Here is a 22,432-nt window from a genome sequence, read left to right as displayed (position 1 = left end):
TCTGACAAAGAACATGTCAAAAATGACACAAAGATGCATGTAACAATAGTCTGAGACAACTGCTGTTGAGACAAAATTGGCATTGAGCAATTTAAAAACATAATATTTTGTCATCAAGCCTATGTTTCATTAAAATTGCAACCTGAACCAGACTGTAAACAAGCATCCCTACTTTGCAAACACAGTGTTGAAATGACATCTGGTGAAATGATTCCTCCGTGCGGCTGTGTGTGTGCGATTAGTGAAACCTCCTTATCGTCCTGGTTTCAGGAGAGAGCAGGAGGGCTCTGGTCAGCGCTCTGAGATAGGGAAACTATCTCATGCTTCTGACGGTGGTCCTGCTATTGGTTGGCTCTTGAAGGCGTCAGGGGAGAGAGAGATTGCTTTTAAGAGTCCTCACACATATTACAAAGCTGTCACTGGCAGGAGTGTCGACAGCTGATCGCACTGTGGGAGTGTGACGCTCAGGGAAGCAGAGGGTGCTAAGATAGCAGTTGTCAGAGAAGTTAAGGGTGGACAGACTTTCCCACCATACGACTACACCGATTCCTCCGGCTGTCCTGCTCTGACAGTGGACAATGTGCCGTGACACCACCTGGCGTTAATACCCATCCCCAATGATTGGATTATAATCACACAAATCTCATACAGCACCTAAAGTTCAGGCATAAAATCACCAAGAAGCGTTGAAGATGTGATTATCCATCATGTCCAGGCGAGGTCAGAGACACATTTGGCTAATTTAATGAACATGTGTGTTGTGGGTCCGATTTGTACAATCGCAAACAGACTTGTCAGCAGAGCCATATATACAGCACATATCAAACTTGTCATGGAGTTATATCTGCGCCTCATTCCTGAGCATGCAGCATTTTTTACAACCACATAAAGTCAAATTTGGAAATAAATTACAATCACACATTAAATAATTGGATCTATTCTATCTCCTATTTTCATGTGGACCTACGCTTAATTAACATGGTTCACATCAGTGGCATCTAATTGTTGAAACTCTCGTTGAATATAAATTTTTGCTGTCCAGAACCAAAGTACAAAAATGATACACCCCCACAAATTTGCCCTTTTGTGCTGGTTACATGCTGATATATTTCTTGGCTCTGAGCAGTTACCACGCAAACAGCAGGGACTCCAGGAAATTACTGGTTCTTTTAAGATGGAAAGTGGTTGTTTTTACACTTAAGTTTTTGTATAAAATAAACAAGAAATAATGTGTTAATCAGAGAATTTAAGAGCTGTTAGTAGGTAGATTTTATGATCTTTTGACAGAGCCGGAGCAGCTGTTTTCACCTGTTTCCAGTGTTGATGCTAATATGACCAACTTTTAGCTGCAGCTACATATTTACCTTACAGATACTGAGAGTGGCAGCAGCTTGGCGTATTCCTCAAAATGCCAAACATTTCCTTTGACTATCTGGGGTTTTGACACTGAGTTATTCTTATCTGTGACATGTGATACAATATCTAGTGAAAATACGGCTCCTCTCCACATCACAGTGATGTGTGTGCTAAAAGTACCACAAAAAGCAAAAATTATACTTCCAACTGCAGGAAAATCAGCCTTAATTTCCATGAATTATATTAATGCAGTGATGTGCCAGAGTGCCCTTTTTGAAATCTTTATTTAACCAGGATTTGTCTGATGGGACACTTTCATTCTATATTTCTGTCCTGCAGTGCCGCTCTGCTTATCTCACATAATAAATGTCTGCAAGTATGTCAACAGGTTTTATCTGATATTATATTATATGATATTTAATCTTGTACGATATCATCAGGCATCACTACAACCATATCTGTAGCTTTATTAAATAACATTTATCAGTACTGTTTGCAGATATATTTCCTGACTTCTGCTTTCAGGTTTCGGATCCAGCTTCAGGCTTTTTTTGGATGTGCACTCTCTCAACTTGTCCCCCTAAAATAAAGGCTAACGTTGACCCTGTGAGCAAAAGAGGTGGCTTTTTTCCCAGCTTCACCCTTTTCTCTTATGCAGCTATTTTCTTTTACCAAAACACATGCCTGGATAGTCATAAAAACATTTTTTCCTCATAGTTTGAGACAAGAATGTATTTAGCTGCTCAGCAAGTCCTTCAAGTCAAAATACTGTACATAGCTTGTAATTGCCCACCAGAATGACGTGATGCCACAGATTTCTGTTGCAAAAGTTGTTTTCTGATCTGACATCATTATGGTTAAGGTTTTATTAGTTGAAGGCCCAAAAGACTTGATTGGAGAAATGTTGTGGTTTGACTTAACGTAGTTACTTTGTCAAAGTTTAGGGAACATTTAGTGGACATTTGCTTAAACATCTGATGCTCTTGTTTCTTTTCTTGAGAGGTCAGACTCTGCTGGTGCTTTTCAGTTGTTTATTACTACAAAATCTACATGGAGCAACTAGTATGGTTTGGCTCTTCAACTAAAACCACTTGATCAAGATCAGGAAAAGATTGTGTTTGATGTTAAATAAGAAGAATTTTAACTCTAACCTCACACTAACTTTCACACAGACTGCTGAAAGTTATTACTGATAATAAATCCTTGCATATGTTGCATAAAAACCATAAGTGGCTTGAGGTTGAAACAGTTTTCTACCCTTACCTGCATGAAAGGGCAGTTGGTATTAAAGAGTCTGATTCTGGAGAAGCTCTGAAAGAACAAAGACACATCTACTAATGCCTTGGAAAGAGTTTATAATCACCTGTATACAGCACATTCACACATAGACCTATGCAATTGTTGTGTCAGTCAACTTAAAAATATCAATTTGCAGTGTCTGGTCCTGTTGTCTCACCATCATATCAGTCAACATCTCTTCTCCTTCACCGACAGTCAGCAGAGTTTAGAAGGGCGATGGCCTCTCTGTTATTATTAGCCGTAAGGTCAGACTGTGTCACTTTGTGGCAGCCAATGGCAGGCTAGGACAGCATGTACCAGGTTGTCTGGAGGCTCGAGAGTCTGACAGGAAGAGAGCCGAGTAGACACTGAGCAGAGGACGGGGGCATCACTGACTCCTACACAGACACATCAAGGATAACTGGCTACATTAACTCTGTCCATTAGTGGCTGTCTCTCGCAGACAGGAAGTGACTGATTGAAGCAGATGTGTGGGATTTATTTATATCCCTGCTTATTTAGCTGCTTTGGTTGCCTGTTGCTTGTCAGGCATCATTGGAATTAATGTCCAGGGGATCTGTGATAAACAGGAATAAGCAGGGAGTGAGTGTGTGCTGTGTGTATGCATGTAATTAACACGTGAATGTGTGTACGTGCTCTTCTGTGTGAGAGTCAGGGATGTTTAGAGCACCAAGAGGGAACATCAGCTCAGAAACTCACTGGTTCAGAGCTCTGTTTTCACTGTTTTGCTGCGTTACTTATCTACAGCGTGCAAAGCCGTGATTGCATTAACAAAGAGAGCATACAGACAAAGGAACAAAGAGGAGAGTTCCCTTAGAAAAGAAAGGAAACAAGTGAGAGAAACAGCTTCTAATTTGCCATTGTCAAAACCACTTTGCTGTTAGCAGGTTTGAGAAAAAACAAGCAAAAAGCTGTCAGGCCAGCTAATTACATAAAGTTCTTTGTTTAGGCTTTAACTCTACAATAACTCTGTAACATCACATTAAAGCCACAAAATACAAACAAAAAGAAGCTATTACTTACTTTAATTCTCAAAATCAGAGATTGGGAAAACCAGTTGACTGATACATAAAAGTATGTGTAGATTCACAACAGTAAAACAGACCTCACGTTATTATTTTTTATAAATGGCATATTAAGAATGGATAAAGGTGGGAATTAAATCATTTTGCTCAGTTCAGTTCAAGTCAGTTCCACTGGCTGTCTTCAGTGGAGTAAAAGCCAGTTCAATCGATTGATGGTTTGTTCAAAGTTAGTACAAAACCAGGCCTTTAAGCACTGTTTCTAAGGTTAATAGCCCAGCAGCTTCCTGTCTCTCGTGGTTCTATCTGTGGCCTTTGTGTCTTTGAATGAGCTTTTGACATGGAAATAACTTTATATCACCACTGACAATTGTGTGAGAAAGAAGAACTTTAATCCAAAAGGCTGCAGATTCAGACAGTGAAAATACAGCGGTACACTGAGTTCAGCTCGAGGATCTGAAGGTTTGAAGATTTGTTTGTTCATGTGCTGAACATCTTCTCTGGGTATTTGTCAAGAGAACACCATCCCCCAGTCATGAAATGGTTCTTGGAGAAAATTATTATTGGAAACTGAAGCAAAAAAAGAAACCAGAAAAGACTTTTAGTAAAAATCAGTCAAACTAGAATTCGAAATTTAGTAACTAAAAAACTTATTTGCAACCTAGAAGTAAGACCAACTTTTAAAACTAAATGACTGTGAAGGATTTTTAATCCAGTGGCTACTGTAAGTTATAGGGTGAAATGTCTTTTCAGTATTTGGGACAGAGCCCATGAGTGATGGGCAACCCACAGGACACTGGCTGACTCTGTGTGTATGTGACTGCGATGCTTCACAGTTCGCTCTGCTCCAGTTCAGGAACTGGAGATGTGAAAGGACTCCAGCTTCTCCTGGGTACACACAAGACAGTGGGGCTGATAAACAGACCCAGATCAGATCAGATCAGACCAGGCACTGCTTCCCACTGACCCAAATACAAGCTTACATCAGTCAGTCCTGACTCGACTGAAGTCTGGTGAAATGAGCACAGTGTCTTAAAATGCACAGATGTACCATGTGTGTGCACAAAAGTGAGAGAAACAGGTTGTGGAGGGATAACGTGAAGAAGCTGTACTATGGTAGATAATGGGTATTTTTTCCTTTTAAATCTGGAGATCTTCTGATTTCTAACACAGTTTCTACTGAGAGAAGCTCAAACTTTTTTGGAAACTTTCTGAAAGTTGAAAGAATTGCAATGAGCACTAAACCCTGCACCCCAGAGCATACGAGGTACGATCAAAAAGTTTTGAGACTGTGCCTATAACAGGCAAAAACCATACCTGATTTAAATTTGGCAGCCATCCCCTTCAAAGTAGTCGCGTTGTGCAGTGATACACTGCTCCCAGCGCTCCTGCCACGCTCAGTGGAAGTCCTGTAAACACATCAAGCACTATTTGTGACTCGCGCTGGATCTCCTTCACTGTGTCAAAATGGTGGCCCTTCAGCTTGAATTTCATTTTGAGGGAGAGGAAAAAGTTGCAGGGAGCAAAATCAGGCAAGTAGAGCGGGCGGTGAGTGACGAATCTCCTCCCTCAGACGCATCAGAACCTGCATTCACATTACTGTACTGCGCCCCTTTTGTTCCCAACAGGAACAGTCTTGGAACTTTTTGATCGCACCTTGTACTGTAGATTTAATTACATTTTGGTTCTTGGCATCTCTCTTTTTAATTGTATTTCCCTCATTTAGTGTTCCATGTTTGATGCATTTTCTTGAATCTGAATCCTGTTTTGAATCTGCTTATCAATTTAAGCAGTGTGTTTGATGGACAAGACATGTTTTCATTTCACTGAGCACAGTAACAAATTCTGTTTTGTGTAACAAAGATGTAACTTGATACATAAGAATCCAGCATTTTGACCAATTACCACACAAGCATGACACTAACACTAATAGACAATAAACTAACAAATCTAAACCATGGGCATCCTGCTGTGCTGAGAGGTTATAGAGCTCTGTGACATCCATTAACACTACCCTCACTCATTTTCCTGCAGCTTAATAATATTAATTCTACTATGTCATTCTTCAATATCAGTTAAATAAATCCCTGATGATTTGCACTTAATGTTACCTGAAGGCAAACTTGTTGCACTGCTGCAGGTCACAAGTTATCAAAAACACCATATACATGTTGGGTTGTAGATATTTTTAAAAAAGGATTTATCGTTCCCTCTTTGTCATGCCCACATGTTACGTATTGGAGTTCTTTTGTTGACTTCAATCAGCCATGTTTGTTGTTCAGTGTCAGAGAGAGAGGCAAACACCAACTAAACAGAAGACATGAATGAAAGATTTGATATGGGATTTATTGGCTTTACCAGCTTGGAACCAGATCCAAAATAGAAATTGTAGGAGCCCATCCCTTATTTTCATGAATAAAATATACATGAAACCTTGGTAAAATAAAGCAAGAATGGATATGCCCACACATACACTTATAAATATTTAATTTTTTGATACATCTGTCATAAGTCGATATCATCTGCTTGACAGGCGTGTTGTGATGAGTTTTGTTTTCTGATTCGGTGTGAATTTCCAGTGGAAAATACTACAGTCATGGGCTGTACTGCTGTAAGATTCAAAACCACAAGTCAGTCAGTCTACGTCTGTGTCTTGTCTCTTTTCTCTGCTGCTTTCTCTCACTCTCTCTGTATTGACAACCATCGCCACACACTGCCACAAGAGAAAGAACCTGTGCAAATATGACAAGCTTTTGATAACATTACAGCTATTTCCCTGCTCTCTGCCTGAGGGGCCTCTCTATCTCTGTCTTTCTCTCAGCCTCTCGTCTCTCTCTAAGAAATCTATATTGACAACCAAGATGCAATATTCTGACAACCTCTTGTTTGGTTTTGTGCTCAGACTTGTATGAATTACCAGAGGAGATGTATGTCAGAACAAATCACAAAGATAAAGTCTCCAAAGCTTGGATTCTAGGTAGAGACCTACCTTCCTGCTTTCTTGAAACATTACTTTCGTTATCTGTGACTGCATAATCTTGCATTTCTGATTCTTATTATGTTAAATAAGGTCACCAGCACTCGTTTGTGGTGGAGGTTGTGACCTGTTTCTGTAAGCACACAGATATTACAGTGTATTTTCTTCTAAAAGGCTTCAATCCATAGCTGTGTTTAATCTTTGGTCTACCTTCTTTTGCCTTGGAAAACGATCAGTTTTTGCTTCTTCTTTTCAGCTACCTTTACAATCAAGTGGGAAAACATGAGCTTTCTAGCCATGAATGTCTGAATTACTTTTCAGTTCTTTTATTTTTTGTCTGTTTGCATATTGTTAACAAAACTGAACCTTTAAAAAATACAGTAACTGGCTTTTGTTGCCTATCAGCAGTGGAAACAAGCTGCAAACACAACACTAACATATTATCAACCTTTTAAAATTGTCTACCAACACGTTTGACAGACACAGAGCACCATTATCATTCATTTGGAGTCATGTCTCTGGCCACATGGAGGAGGTTGGAGGTTTGTCCAATACTGACTCTCTTTTAGCTCTGTTTTTGGTCTCCACCATCTACAGAGGGAAATATCTGGCTCTTTAGCTGCTAAATGCTCCACTGTGTTCACCTGCTGGACAATAAATTAGCTTGAAAAACTGATAAATAACATTAACATTACTTGAGTGACAATAAATGATAAAAGTAGTGGTGTGTTGTCATCTGTAGTTTTAAACCTGTGTGGCAGCTCTGCTGTAATCAGTGTGGCTGATTCTCTGCTGTCAGTAACATGACTGATTAGGACATCTGCAGAGTGTGTTTTTATTTATCATGGCTTATGGGCTGCTTTTGTGTGTTCTTTTGTGTCTACGCTTAATTATTGTGTGTTTATTGGATTCTCTATGATCAGCTTTTGGAGTATCTCCTGACAGCAGTTCAGATCAGCAGCCTCCCTCTCATCACATCAACACCCTCTCATAGCGATTTGTCCACGCAATGACAAATTAATTATGAAACAAATTTGTTAGGAAACTAGATACAGGCCTAAATCTTTCACTGAGTAGTGAACTCTTTATTTTTCCTTGTAATATTTGGCATTAGAGGCAGTTTCTCTCCTCTCCATGACAGATGCATTGCCTCTAAACCTGGAGGTCTGATCTGATTGTGGAATAATATTTTGTTGTTGTCCCCAGAGGTGCAAGAAAAGAAACCCTCCCGAAAACCACAGTGTAATTTCATCCCTGGATCAGGTAGCGTACACCGGCTTTTTAAAGTTATTTCAGTGAAAAACCAAAGTGTAGGACCAATCATCCCCCACTCTGGGGTGTGTGTAAAATTACATCTAATAAAATTTGATCACAGACTTTGGGGCCAACTCCTTTGATCTCCTAAAAGCTTCAGGTCTACCTCTGCTTGGTTTGAGTTTGTAACAACATCCTTAGCATCACTTTTCTCTGCTGCCAATGGCGCAAGGCCCTGATTCTCAGGCTAAAAACACGTCCTCTTCATCCTCCTCCATAAGTGGAGCTGATTGGAGGTGAGTGATCCTCGATCCTGTTGTTGTCATCTGTTTGCTGTGTCTGTGTGGTACAGTGAGTGCTGTAATTGTTGCTTTTGTTAAGGATGTGGTACCATGGAGTCCAATGCAAATTTCCCACAGGGACAGAGAAAAGGATTTTGTAAATGTCTCTCATTAGTGTCCATTTCAGCATCAGCTTTTTATCTGTTAGCTTCACTCACATATATTATTATTTAGTAATTTTCGTACAATAAAGCTGTTCTCATTAACATGTTTTTCTCTTTCTGTTGCATGTTAACTAGCCACTTCCATGCAATTTACCAAGCTGCTGCTCTGCAAAATCCTGATTTCACAGCCATGACAATGTCTGACAAGATCACTAGACACATAACTAAAAGACAGAGTTAGTGCTGTGATTTTGGCTGTATTTACTTGTAAAATGATGACTCCGAAACAAAGTTAGAAGCTCATTCAGGTCTTTGGGAAAGCCAGACCTCATGGGCAATACTGGCAACTGTGTTCAAGGGAAAATGGCAAAGGTTTGTCTAAAAAGTTGCTCTGTGCTTTTTTCCAAAAGTCACTAAAGGTGTCTTTAAAAGTTCGTAAATCTGGGAATAAAGTTTACAATAAGTTGTAAAATGTTAGTTGGAAAGTTCTAAGTTGTAAAGTGGCAGCGTTGTCAATAAGTTGCCTGTAAACGCCCTCTCAGATGATGTTATAGAAACTCTTTGCAGCAATTCATTTTGAAAGAGCAACGGCCAATCGGGACACGCCAGCACTCTGTCAGTGGCAGACATTTGTGTTAATAGGGCTGGCCTTGCTGTTGCCAAAAGAAAAAAAACATCATAAAAGATGTAAGATCACTGCTCCTTGTTCATAAGGTTAAAAAAAGTCAACTACAAAAGAAAGCTTCTAACAACTCCTGTATTCTGTAGGCATATGTGAGGTAGGCTGCCAATAATAAGCTGTGTCTACGTTTAATAAAAAGCAGCTTTTACATCTCCGCCTGCTCCACCGCCAACTCCTACAAATTCATGCCTCTGCTTTCCCTTTCTTCTTCCTTATCGCTGTCTCTTAATATGGTTCAAATAGTGAGAGGTGCCTCAGAGCCTCATATACCCCCATTTGTATCTGTCAAACTTTAATGAATGCTTAAGCCATGAATTTTGCATGACTTGAAGAGTTAGCACATGCATATTGAACTGTGTCCCAAGTAAGAGACACATGATTAATTAGTAGTGTATCCTTTTGTTCTCTAGTGAATAAATGGGCATACAATGCTTTGATATACATAACAATACACTCTGGTATGGATTTTGCGAAACAGTAGTTGGATGTTATGAGAAAAAATACACAGACAAGTAGAACTTAAGACAATATATCCGCTTAATTAGTCTTTATACTGTAGTGTCCAAGCAGCTACCACTTCTGAAATGATAAGCAAATAATTTCTGATGCAGTTAACACCAGGGGAATGTGTCTGCACACAGTGTGTTAACTGTGTTTGACAGGGCTAAATGCAGCAGACCTGTGGTTTAGTCTCTCTCCACACAGACCTGTCAGGATCATTTGGAAACTGATTCCTGTTTGCAGCGAGACGCCTTGTCAGCGACTCAAACGCTGCATTTGGCTCTCTGCTCCCAAAGGAAGGATCCTGCCAAAATACATTCTCAGAAAAGAGGCAATAAATGAATAGTTTGTTTACTTTAATCAGGCTCTGGCTTATACAGTAAAAAGATGCCGATAGAGCTTGTTATCTGAGACAAAGTTTGAGTCTCACTTTGCTAAATAGGTTTGATTAAAGCTGCCCTTGTTCTGATGCTACAAATCTACCCTGATGGAAACAAATTGGACCAGTTCATTTTTTTGCCTTCCTTTGGACACACATCTATCAGTGCAAAAGAAATGGAAAAAGCCACTTTACTCACTAATGAGACAGAGATATTCACACTGGTGCCTTCCTGAGATAGAATAGAAAATGCATAGTTTCTTGTCTACTGTCAACACCCTTGGACCCAGAGAAACGTGCACTCCAATCAGCTCAGAGTATCTTCAGGTGTGCACTTGCCAAACTCAGTGGGGATGAGCAGGAAACAGAGAGGGTGTTTAAAGAGCATATCTGCCACACGTCTGTTTTCTTTAGAGTGGATAATATGGCTGCTGAAAACAGTATTATTTTTTGCTCTGAAGTTGCTCTAAAACTTGTAGATTTGTTCAAACTCAAACTTAAATGTATAGAGGTAAATTAAGAATGTATAAAGAATGTATAACCACCAGATCCCGATGCATCTTTTGTTAAGATGAATTTGTATAAAATATTCCCTGGAGGTGAATCTTTTATTGTATATAAGTTTTTGTTTTTTATTACATGAGCAAAGGTGGTCTGTTTCAGACGTGAAAAAACTAAGTGGAAAACTCATCAGCTAAATGGGCTTGTTAAATGGGTATAAATGGGTCTTATTTGAAACTCAGGTTCTCAATATTAAACTTTACTTTTAATTATCTGCAGTTTCATCTCTACAAATTTGTTTTACTCGTTTTTACTAATTGTGTGCACCCTTGTCAACATGTCGAATAATGACCAATAAACCAAAGTAATTAACCTCTATTTCAACTTCAGCTTGTGTTTGCATCACAGCTTAGCCTTTTACATGATCATCTCTAAAGCGATGGCAAAGAAAATGCACCAGCGACAATTAACCTCCACAAATGTAAGCTGACAGCAGTCATATTCAGTCATTATTATTTATCATGAATTAGACTCTGTCAACTCGTCAGAGGCAAAGATTAACGCTAATATACGTAAATCCATTCTGACTGCTCTCAAGCTTCTTACAGAGATGCTTATTAATTCTGATGGGGCTCACTTTCTCCACAATGTTTCCATTTACACGATGAAAGTGGTCACTAAATGATTTGATTCAACTCCACAATCAAACTACTGTGACAAACATGAGGACAATTGATCTTTAAACGCTCAAAACGATTAAGAGAAATTACAGATGAACATAAAACAGCTTTATCTTGCACTCAGAGCAAACAAAGGTGTATAAAAGCAGTTTTAGATGAACGCAGTGATCATGTAAACATAATATCCTCAGGGCAGGCCATTACACAGCCTCTATTCACGCTTTCACCACATTTTCTGTCACATCACTGTCTGTGCTGTTCCCATTATTTTGACAGGAACACAGAGTTTACCCGAAAGGGAGAAAATCAGCTTTCTCAGCACATACTGTGGCTCAGTGTTCTGCTTTTGTTGTGCTCCTGTCTCATCAGAGAACTCAGTTCGACTGGTAGCATTCTTGTTTTTTTCTTTATATTATCTGTAATCAACTGCTTTGAGAAACTGAAAGAAAGTTTGCTTCATTCTGTGGCTTGTATTGCACACAGTATGAATACCTATTCTTCCAGGGGCTCATTATATGTATCAGGACAGGTGTGTTGGTGCATGTGAGGGTGCACTTGCGTAAATGTCTGTTTGTGTCCCTGCTGGTAAACGTCGGCCATGTCTGGCAGACAAAAATGAATCATCTGGAGAGCCATCTGTCTGCATGTCAGGCAGCAAATGTTTTCTTGTCTGTATAAAACATGAAAATAATCAAAAGACAACATTTCTGGGCTGAGCAGGTCGAACCCCACCATCATGCTTCCAAGGTTGTTATGTCCTTTTTCCTTTAAAATTGAAGGAAAGTTGGAATACAGCTCTAGAAAGATTAAAGTGACTCGGCATTCACTTTTACCCTTTCTGTCTTTGTTTTCTTGTTTTGCTTTGGGCAGCATGAGGATTCAATCAGGAAGTGTTTTGTCCACTAACAGTGTTTATTTTCTCGACAATCAACCATGAATGTCAAGGCAAACCTTTGCATCTTTGTCTTTGAATCTCGTTTGCCCCGAAGCTCGTTTTTAAAAAGTTTGTCTCCTTTGATTAATATGCAAAGATACCTTATTATGTGCCTCAGGAGTTAAACAGCGTGCGTGTTAATGGAGTTTTTGGGAAATACTTTCTTGCCAAGAGTTGTCAGTCGTTTCCATGAAGATTTATTTAAGATTGGATATTTGAAATGGTGGATTTCACCCAAACTTTGCACTTTTTTCCAACTTTTTTGGCATTTTCAGTGTATATTCAGAATCAGAAACCTTTATTAATCCCTTGCGGGAAACTGTTGATTGAAATCTATTGCATATAAATAGTGCAAGCTGCTGTTTGCTGTCCATTGTTTGTTCTGGTATAACAGCATGCAACGGTTTCTCATGGGATTTGTGGCATTGTTTACCGCCAGAAATCTAGTTGTTACTCACCAATCATTCAGTGTTCTGAGGTTTAGTACAAAGTTCAGTATAAAACTAATTCTTTTACACAGCTAGCATTAGCATTAACAACCGTTTACTCACCAGTCTAGAAGAAACATTGCAAGTTCACCATCAAACTTCATTCCTTTACTCGCCAAGAGCCATCTCCAGGGGTGGAAAGCAACACGCTAACCAGCTAGCCCCATCTCATCGTACCACTTTGTAATAGTGAGTCACTGTAAAAGAAGTAGCGCTGCCCAGAGGTCACACCCTAACTGTAAAAATGACGTACTCAGCAAGGTCTCTCTTGTAAAAGAGATTTTTTTTTTTTATCTCAATGGGACAAAAGTGATAAAAGTAAATGTGTATAGTAAATGATTAAATGATTCCAAATGATTTGGAAAGTAAGAGCGCAAATCTCCCTCCAGTGATCTGTACCTTGCTTACAGAGAACATTGTTTCCCACCCCCCCCGTGTCAAACATGGTGCTGAGATGAAAGCAGAGTTAAGAGGCAAAGATGTAAAAGGAGCACATGTAGAGAGAACAATACACAGTATGATGTGCTGTATTTTTTCTGTCATCTCTCAGCAGTTTATTACAATGCAGATGGCGTCGGTGCCAGGAAGTCATGAGGTATGAGAGGAGGATAATTAGAGTACCTGACATCACGCTGTGTGTCACCGTGCTGGCTGACATGTTGTACTGACATGCCGCTGGCATATTTTGTCAGTAGTGTCAAACTTACTGCATTATATTGTGTCTGTGAAAGGACAGGTTACGACACACAGACAGTGGTTCAGCTCTTGTCTAGCAGCTGTCCCCTTTCTGGGTTTCTGTCTGTCGTTTAAAGCCCCGTGACTCTGATCTGAATGGTTGGCAGGCTTCTGTTTCAGATCAGTGGACTAAAAGCTGAGTCATGATGAGGCAAGTCTGAAAAGATGCCAGTGCTTTCCAGAGATGTAACTAAATCACAAAATGCAACTCCAAGTCTGAGGTATTTCAGTTTGATTCCAAGTCTCCATAAGCTTCAGCTTCCAAAGAGCATTAAAGGTATTTCTTGACATTTCACTGTCAGTAAAGTCTGTCCTATTCAGCAATTAACTGTTTAACACCCAACCTCCTTTAGACTCCATATTGGACCTTCAGTTGTAATGGGATTATTTTAATGGCTACAGTAACTGAAACCATCTACAGTTATGTATATTACTTGTTTATATGTATGTAACTTTAAATAGTGTGAGCAGTCTGTTAAAGCTGTTAGGGCAAGATGAGTTTAAAGGTACTATATGTAAGTTTTTGCTATAGTTTTGCTATATAGCCAACATTAGCATTAACAGCTGTTTATTTACCAGTGTAGAAGAAACGCTGTGAGTTCAGCATCAAACTTCATTCCTTTACTCACCAAGAGCTGTCAGTGGTGAAAAGAAATGACAATGTTGACTTCTTTTGCTTCTGTTTCTATCACTTTTTTTTCTTCTATTCAAGTTAGCATGCTAACCAGCTAGCCCTAGCCCATCCCATTTTGTAATACCACTGTCATACCAAGTTCAACATGAGTGGATGAAGAAGAAGAGGATTCACGCTAACCTCTGGTTTTGTAGATGCAACAATGGCTGAAGCTCTTGGTAAGTGAACTGATCGTCATGCTAACATTGGCTATGTAGCAACAGCAAAAACTTACATATAGCTCCTTAATAAATAGTTCATTAAGTTAGATGACCTTCGTTGTCATGGTTACAGTAATAAACATGCAGTTGTGGTTGTGGAACATTCATGGTTAAAAGAAACAACAATGACTATCAATTTCAAATGGTCCTATCCACCCTGACCTCTGTGTTGCTGTTTATACCACACCACCTGACTTCCTCATTTGCTGCCATAATAATTACTACGACCGCTGGAGGCCTAACAATAAAACGTAACTATAGATAGCGCTAAGCTGCTTGCACAGATGACCAATGGCTTTGTTTTTTAGGAGGGAGCACAGTCTAAAGTTGAATGTGAGCTCAGGAGACTGCTCTGTTTGAGTAACAATACCGTCACTCTCTGCGGTCTCTGCATAACCCGCTGAAACCAAACATGTTTACCAAAACACCAAGTGGAGAACCTGTGGTTTTTATGCTGCAGAGACCACTTTGAGGAGACCGGTGTGATTTAATTAAACCACCGGTGTGAAATATCTGGAAATGTCTGGGTGCTCTTTAACAGGCGAGCTGGCAGGGCTGACAGACAGCCAGATGTTCAAACAGAGTGTGCATTCCTCTTTTGTGAGGAGGGGGACCGCTGTGTTTGGCCGCTTTTAAAACAGACGTGGTGTGATGGAGATTAGGAGCAAGCTGTGCACCCGGTGTTTAGTGGGTCAGTCAGGCAGGCAGACAGGGGACACGTTTTACATATCAAAGCCAAGTAGACAGCGGGAAGAGGCTGAACATCAGGCGTGGTGATCTCGAATCCGCTCCGTACGCCATGATTTCAGGGGCGAGAGGGTCTGTTAGGATGATTAAGGATTCAGGAGAAGTGTGTGTGTGTGTGTGTGTGTGTGTGTGAGGACAGATTTATTGAACAGGAGCTAAGTGAGCCTCCTTATCACCAGTGGACTTATTTAGATTTGGTCTTTATCTTGGTTTAAACACCTTGTTGACCATACATCCTGGTTACTAATGAATAGAGGTGATCTCTGTCTGTGCAGTGACTTAAATCAGACACGACAATGTGACCTCGCAGTCAGGGCTGGATTACCAACCAAGCAAAGTTAGCAGCTACCTAAGGCCCCCCTGGGCTTCCAGTGGATCTATATGATCATTTTTGAGTTTGTGGTGCTGTTGACTTGCATTGCATTACATTAACAGAGTTCTCTATTATTTTATCCACCAGATTTTACCATTGATGGCAGGTGAATACAATAAATATACAGCTGTTGATATTTGTTGGAAGTAAAGAAGCACTGAGTTCATTTTTGGGTTTTGAGTCTTCCCTCACAAAATATCTTTGACATATACTCACAACCAGCCAACAAAATCTGACAACAGCCAAGTTTAATTATGGCTTGTCATCATGTTACTGACAGAAATAACATTAATTAGTGATCGTTGATATGATGTACCATTGGCAATGTTTGCCATTTTAACCACAAAAGTGATGTTCTGCAGCAGCTAAAATGGGAAGCTGCAGCAGAAGCTTGTAATACTGTTTTGCTAATGATTATTAGCCTTGTAGAAATGTAAGTTTTTGTTTGGTAGAAAAAGACTGCAGTTGTAGCTTTTGTGTGGAAAACTCTTTGGAGGCATAGCCATACGTCTACAGTCAACAGCTGTTGCAATGAACCCTAAAATATGTTCCACAGGTAGAATCAGGAGACTTAAACCTTTCAAATAATGTAATAATTTTGTCAAGGTTGCATGAGTCCAACGGAGAAAAAAAACACCTCAAGTAGCCAAAGTGCTCCACAAGTGGGACAATGTATTGTAAAGGCTCAGCTTTGTTTGTGTTAGGTCATTGATAGCAATGTTGCAAATCAATAATCAAGACTGCTTTATGGAAATATCACTCCTCGGCTTAAATGTGATGACACAGCTTGATTTATATCACAATTTATTTCAATGTCATAAATTATATGTATAAATAATGCAACCCTAATGTATCAATAGGGGCCCGTAGCTCATTTTTGCCTCCCAGTTTAATTCTCATAGTCACCTTGCTCATTGTGTGAATAAATCCTTCAGTTATTTTAATTGAAGTGATTAACCACACCTGCATGTCAGGAATTACCAGAGGACAAGAGGCAATCAGACAGTCCAAATGACCAATGGGTCTTTGGGTTTCTTTCTTAATAATTCCAGCACCTCATCCCACTTACACCCCGAGAAATTGGCCTCGTATATAAGTTGACGGCACCCATCACCGCAGAATTAATGTTATTATTCTCCATGCGGCGATGCAGTTATGCAGCAATGACCATTAGTGTGTGACAACAGGAATTATTGTTTCACCACGGAGCCCTCGCGGACTACTCGCTGCAGGGGTGGGCTGAGCAGGGGCAGCGCTGGGAGGAGACAGAACAAATGCAATTTAGGTCCTAAGAAATTTTCCCCTGAAAACCCAATTATGTCTCTGCGGGGAAGACAGGGCGATAAGGGTCATTTTGCTCTTTCTAATGGAACGACAGAACGGCTGCGTGTAATGATGGGGTCTCTTTTTATTCTCTTGGCTTTCACTCACTGCCCACATCACTGTCACACTTCTCTCTTCATTTACCCCACACACACACACATACACACACACACAGTCTGTACAGTACAGTACATTGCAGGAAGAGTATGATTAAAAGTCCTGTGAAAGAGTGTGATTAAAAAGTAAAAGGCTCTGAAGATGGATTTCAAATAATGTCTCAGAAAAAGTTCTCTTGCTTTTGCTGAAGGCTGTGAAGTGAGGAATTGAAAAGTGGGAGACAAAGGACGGGGTGGGGGGGTTCACTCTCTGTGCCGTCGAGGCTCTGATGTCGAAATGTGTGCGTGCGTTTGAATTTGTGCGATCATATTTCGTTAAAGTGCACGCCTGCATGTGACAAGTACAATTTCACAGAAGAGGTAGCGTCAGACAAACGATTTGTCCAGGGGAGGGAAAAGTGCTTATCAGGCACAATGTAACCAGGAGAACACAGCCGTAAAAAAAAAAAAAAAGAAAGAAAGAAAAAAAAGAGGAGAACGGAGCCAAAAAGAAATAAATAGATAAAAGGAGGTGAAAAAAGCAGTAAATAGATAAGTGGTGCATGGAGGAAAAGCCATTACTCATGTTTACAGGTTTGAGACCCCAGGTTTTCATTTATGAGAGTCAGAGAGAGGAGGAAATGTTCAGTGCAATGTAATGATGGTGTAAAAGTGGATGGGTTTACTGTTGGAAGGAGGTGTGTGTGTGTGTGTGTCCATTTGATGCTTTGACGACGAATGGACACACACTAAACACACAGCCAAAAGCACATACACTCTTACACACACACATCTGTTGTTGTAAAGTCAAGTCTCATTATTACTCATTTAGTCCTGTGGGATTGGTTGGTATATCGCAGGAACAGTGTGATGGAAAATATTAGTGGTTTGAAATCCTGATTTTTTCAAATGACAGTTTACCTTGAAACTGGTACTCGACCCATGCCTAGTCACAACAGGGTAGCACATTCTGTCAGGTAGAGAATACCTATCATAATAGGACAGTGCATCCTCTCAGGTATCACAATAGAGTAGTGCATTCTGTCAGGTATCACAGTATGGTAGTGCATTCTGTCAGGTATCACAGTATGGTAGTGCATTCTGTCAGGCATCACAGTAGGTTTGTGCGTTCTGTCAAATAGACAGTATCTATCACATTGAGGCATGATAACCTTGAACAAAAATATCACAGTTAGACCAAAAAGAAGTTGTCTTTGACAAGTCAACAGTATGATGGAAAATATCAATGGTTTGAAACCTTGCCTTTTTCAAACCATAGTTATACCTTAAAAAACACTAACTGGCCCATGCCTAGTGTGTAAGTGTGTGAATGGGAGCCTGTTTTGCTGTGTTTTTGGCTTTAGAAAACCAGCAGCTCCCTATACTTGTCAGGTCCAACAGCTTCATGAGGACCAAAATTCTGGACCCCTCAAGTTTAAATGGCTGTTTGAGGTTTACTCACGGCAGGAGTAAATCCATGCACTACATTTCAGCTTAACACTTAATAGGAACTCAAGTGTCTTTCTGTTTTTTAAACTCCCTTTCTTCTTTTCCACTTATTGTCATGAATTGTAGTCATTAAGCCCAGGGATAAGTGCAACATTTTCACTCAAGTTAAAACATCTTCAACTCATGCATACTTGCATGTTAATTCTATGAGTCTTTCAATTGTCCTTTAATTACAAGACAGTGCTGTATAAATAAATCTCATTTTTGATGATATCTATTACCAATTAATACAACCCAATAGTAATTCAGCCCACTGCCATTTGGTACAAGCTTTTCTATCTGTTGCTTTACACAACCTTGGTTCAGCATGTTTTTTTACGGATAGATTTAACAACAGATGAGATGGTTGCCAATTCATTGTAAGTAGCATAGACACCAAAGAAAGTATTTTATCAAAACCAGAAAAGAAAAAAGAGAAAACACTGACTCTTCTTCACAGGTTCTGTGTTCTTTGTCCATAAAAGAAATTATGTTTAAAAAAGTGTGTAGTTAAAATGTTGAACTGAGAATAACAGATGTCGAGTTGTCACATGGACCCTCTTATTGCTGCGATATAATCCGGGAAGAGTTGGCATATCTGTTTGAATCTACTTGCTTTCATTTCATTTAATTTTCTTCATTTCATACCGTATTTTCTCTCTAAACTACTAGTGAACTTTCAGAGTCTTCTCAATGACCATGCTGTACTGGAACATAGTCTATTTAATTTTTGACTATTCTGACGAATAATTCATAAAATTAGTAATTTTTTGGATCATGATCCTCATAAAAAATCTTAGTTTTACAGCTGCTTCTTTTGTGATGGATGTGTACAGAAAGTCTTTCTGGTTCTGAGCACATCACACATGACCTGCTTTTCAAGATGTGGGCATGACACCAAAATCCCCAGGGGGGTGGGGGGTGGGGGAGGAGTTTAGTCTTTCCCGTGAAAAATCCTCAGAGACACTTAAAGAAATACAGCATGGTTAACATTTGTAGTTTGTGCAGAGAACTGGGTAGTAATATCCACTGTATCTTAATCCATACAGGAGAGGGTGCCACTTATATTTCTGTGTGATTTTACATACATAAATACTGTAAAAATATTCCAGGTGATAGCACCATTGATTTCTGCTATGGTCCGTAGCCCTTCTTCCCATTATATTTGGATTCTGCTTGTGTTGTCTCAGGTTGTATTTGTACAAAGATATTGGACACAACAAGCAGCACAGCCTCTGAAGCTGACAGATGTACAGCTGAAAACAAATGAGTCTAAATATCATACTTTGCAGCCATGATGCCTTGTAGGTAGCTTAACTGACTGATGCTGAATCTCCTCTCTTTGATCATTGCACACCAGAAGACCAGTGATTCTAAATAGATACAGTATAACACAGATACATGCCAATCTGAGGTGACATGGCTGACCAAGACGTGTCCAAAGCACAGCTGAGGCAATCATTCAAATAAAACACTGAGGCATCATGGGTGTCTTCTGAAGGAAATAGTACATTTCTGTGCGTCCGAGTGTCTCTCGTGTGTGCCGCTGTGATGAATAGACCTCACAATCCATTGATTTCTTGTGAGGCTACATGAGGTCACTGTTCTCGGTTTGCGCCAAACTTCTCCCTGAGCTGTAGATGGACCTCCATCCTCCAATCCCTCCTGACGCAGCTGTCCGGAGTCGAGTGATTATCCAAGCCTCCAACCATCGAATTGCATCGCAGGTCACGGGTCAGGTCGCGGCAGTGAGACAGGTATTGATCGCCCCCCTTCGATCTTTAGCCAGGTTACGTTAGGAGTAGCAAAGAGAGGGACATCCCCGGAGGATTTCTCAGACTGCGCTTGTTCCCCGAGATGAGCTATTCATTCCAGCACTTCAGTCCAGTCACAGACGCCAGCTTTAAAGAACCAATATTTACACATTCTCCACACATGGCCCACGGGCAAGTATTATGGTAATATATGCATGGAAAAATCAATGCAGTCAACCATTCATTATTTCCAAAGCATGTCAACAGCGGTTACCGCCATTGTAAAGCAGACAAGTTGAAATTAAAATGCTACGCAGAAAGATGAGCGCTGCCGATGTTATTTGCTATCTTTCTTTTTCTCGATTCCCACAGGGTTACTCTCCACGGCGGAAGGAGGAATAAATCACAGTCCTGCAGATGAGAGGCTTGATATCTGCAGTTTAGATCAGCTGTACAACTCATCTGCACACACCACTGCCCATACACACACTCATATTTTAAATGTAGTGTTTGAATCTGCTAAATTAGAGTGGGTAAAAGAGAGGACTGACAATCTCTCTCTCTCTCTCACACACACACACATATATATATATATACACCTCTGCTCTGTTCTTACCCCGACTGCTTCAGGGCAAAGAGGTTCCCATGTTGTCGTGGTGACTGTGGTGGGAAGATGTGTTTTTGATTGACAGCTGCTGCATCTGCTTGTTGTGTGTGTGCCTGCAGACGGATGTGTGTGTACAGTGTCTCAATAAGGTGGTTCAGTCAGGCACATTTCCCTTTTAGACGCCACAAGTGGCCTAATTAGGCATTCACTCGCAGTTGGTGCAACACAGCACCAAGACAGGGCTCGCTGTGGTTTGTAAATGAATCCGCTATACATCAAAACATCCCCTAATCTGTCTGATGGGAAATTAATGAACTTTGCTTTATCTTTTTTTTTTTTTTTTTGGGGGGGGGTGAAAAATGAGACTGATGTTCTTTGTCGTTTAGATCTTTTTCAGCCTCCATTGCTGAGCTGATATTAACATGTCAGAGGCAGATTTGAGTTGGAGGACAGCACAGGGACGTCAGAGAGATGGGTTCCTAATGAGCCTCTCCATGCCTTGTCTTGTTATTAAGTATTCATGTTCCAGGTATTTTTAACCTGTGGAGACATCGGTGTCAGGGTCATTACAGCAGAGGCTGAAACCCTCAGAAAACACCTCAGACAGGAGCTGACTCTCTAAAACTGATGAAAACGGTGTCACCGAGGTCCATCATGACTTTATTTAAGGGAGCAGAGGAGGCGGTGTAGTTGTCAGCACCACTGTGGGAAGGTTTCTAGCACTGGTCTCAGATGGCGGCCCGTGGCTCTGACAGATCAGCCTATTGAGTGGCATTAGGCAAATAGTATTTTCTCGGTGAGTAAAGTAAGTAACCATAAATCGTGGTTAGTTTGGCAGTTGAACCAGTCCAGTGAAAGAGGCTTGAGAGTTTTGCCAACTTTTTGCCAACAAAACCTGATATAGTGCCAATTTCTGAGAGCAAACGAGAGGGAAGTTCTACCCTTTGTTAGACACAAAGGAAACTTTTCAGGCCTTAAACTGACACTTGGTCTTTTAGTCGTTGGGTCTATGTTTTATGATCCAGATGAAGGATCATTGAAAAGCGACATCAAACATTCAAACATTCAAACATTAAATGCTCCCTGCAACCGCTACATCGCCTGAAAATGACATCTGTTGAACCTATATGTTACTGCAGAAATTTGCTTACATGAACAATGTCTGGCTGAATTAATGAAGTGAAGGCAGTTTAGTTTGATTGTCAGAATTATCACCATGATTACTGTGAACATTTTAAGCTAGTAACGGCAGATGCTTGGATAGCTTTGCTGCACAGGAGGCACTACATCACATCGTACATCTATGCGTTACATTAACACACATCCGGACAATCACTGCCACATTTTTTGCACTCTACACTTTATACTTTACACTTTACTTCTTAATTATGTATATTTATGTTCCTTGTAAATATAGTTCTTCTTCTTGCTCTTCACTCTTTTCTTTTACTATAACTGTCCTTTACCACCAATATACCAAGACAAATTCCTTGTATGTGCAAACTTAATTGGCAATAAAGTCTGATTCTGATTCTGATTCTACAGCACACTCTGGAACTTTATCTATACATCAGGATTTTTCTAATGTAAACTTTGATTGTTTTATTCTGAAGCTGGTGCAGCTGACCATTTTTGGGATATTTCACCACACTGAAAGTAGATAATTAGATTGATTGTTTTGAGCTGCTACCTCTCGGTTTCATTACAGCACAATTACTGCACAGTGGGTGGTTGACAGTTGACAGAGGAAGAAAAACATGCCCAGACAGCACATGAGCAGAGTATGAACATGAAATAGCCTGAATCAGAGAATAACCCTGACCACTTCAACTTTATTGATGATTTTGAATCACTAATGAATGTTTGTGCTTTCAACTAAATCATCATATTCACTTCCA

The sequence above is a fragment of the Lates calcarifer genome, linkage group LG11 (assembly GCF_001640805.2).
Source record: "Lates calcarifer isolate ASB-BC8 linkage group LG11, TLL_Latcal_v3, whole genome shotgun sequence".
Lineage (NCBI taxonomy): Eukaryota > Metazoa > Chordata > Actinopteri > Centropomidae > Lates > Lates calcarifer.
This window is presented reverse-complemented; position numbering follows the sequence as displayed.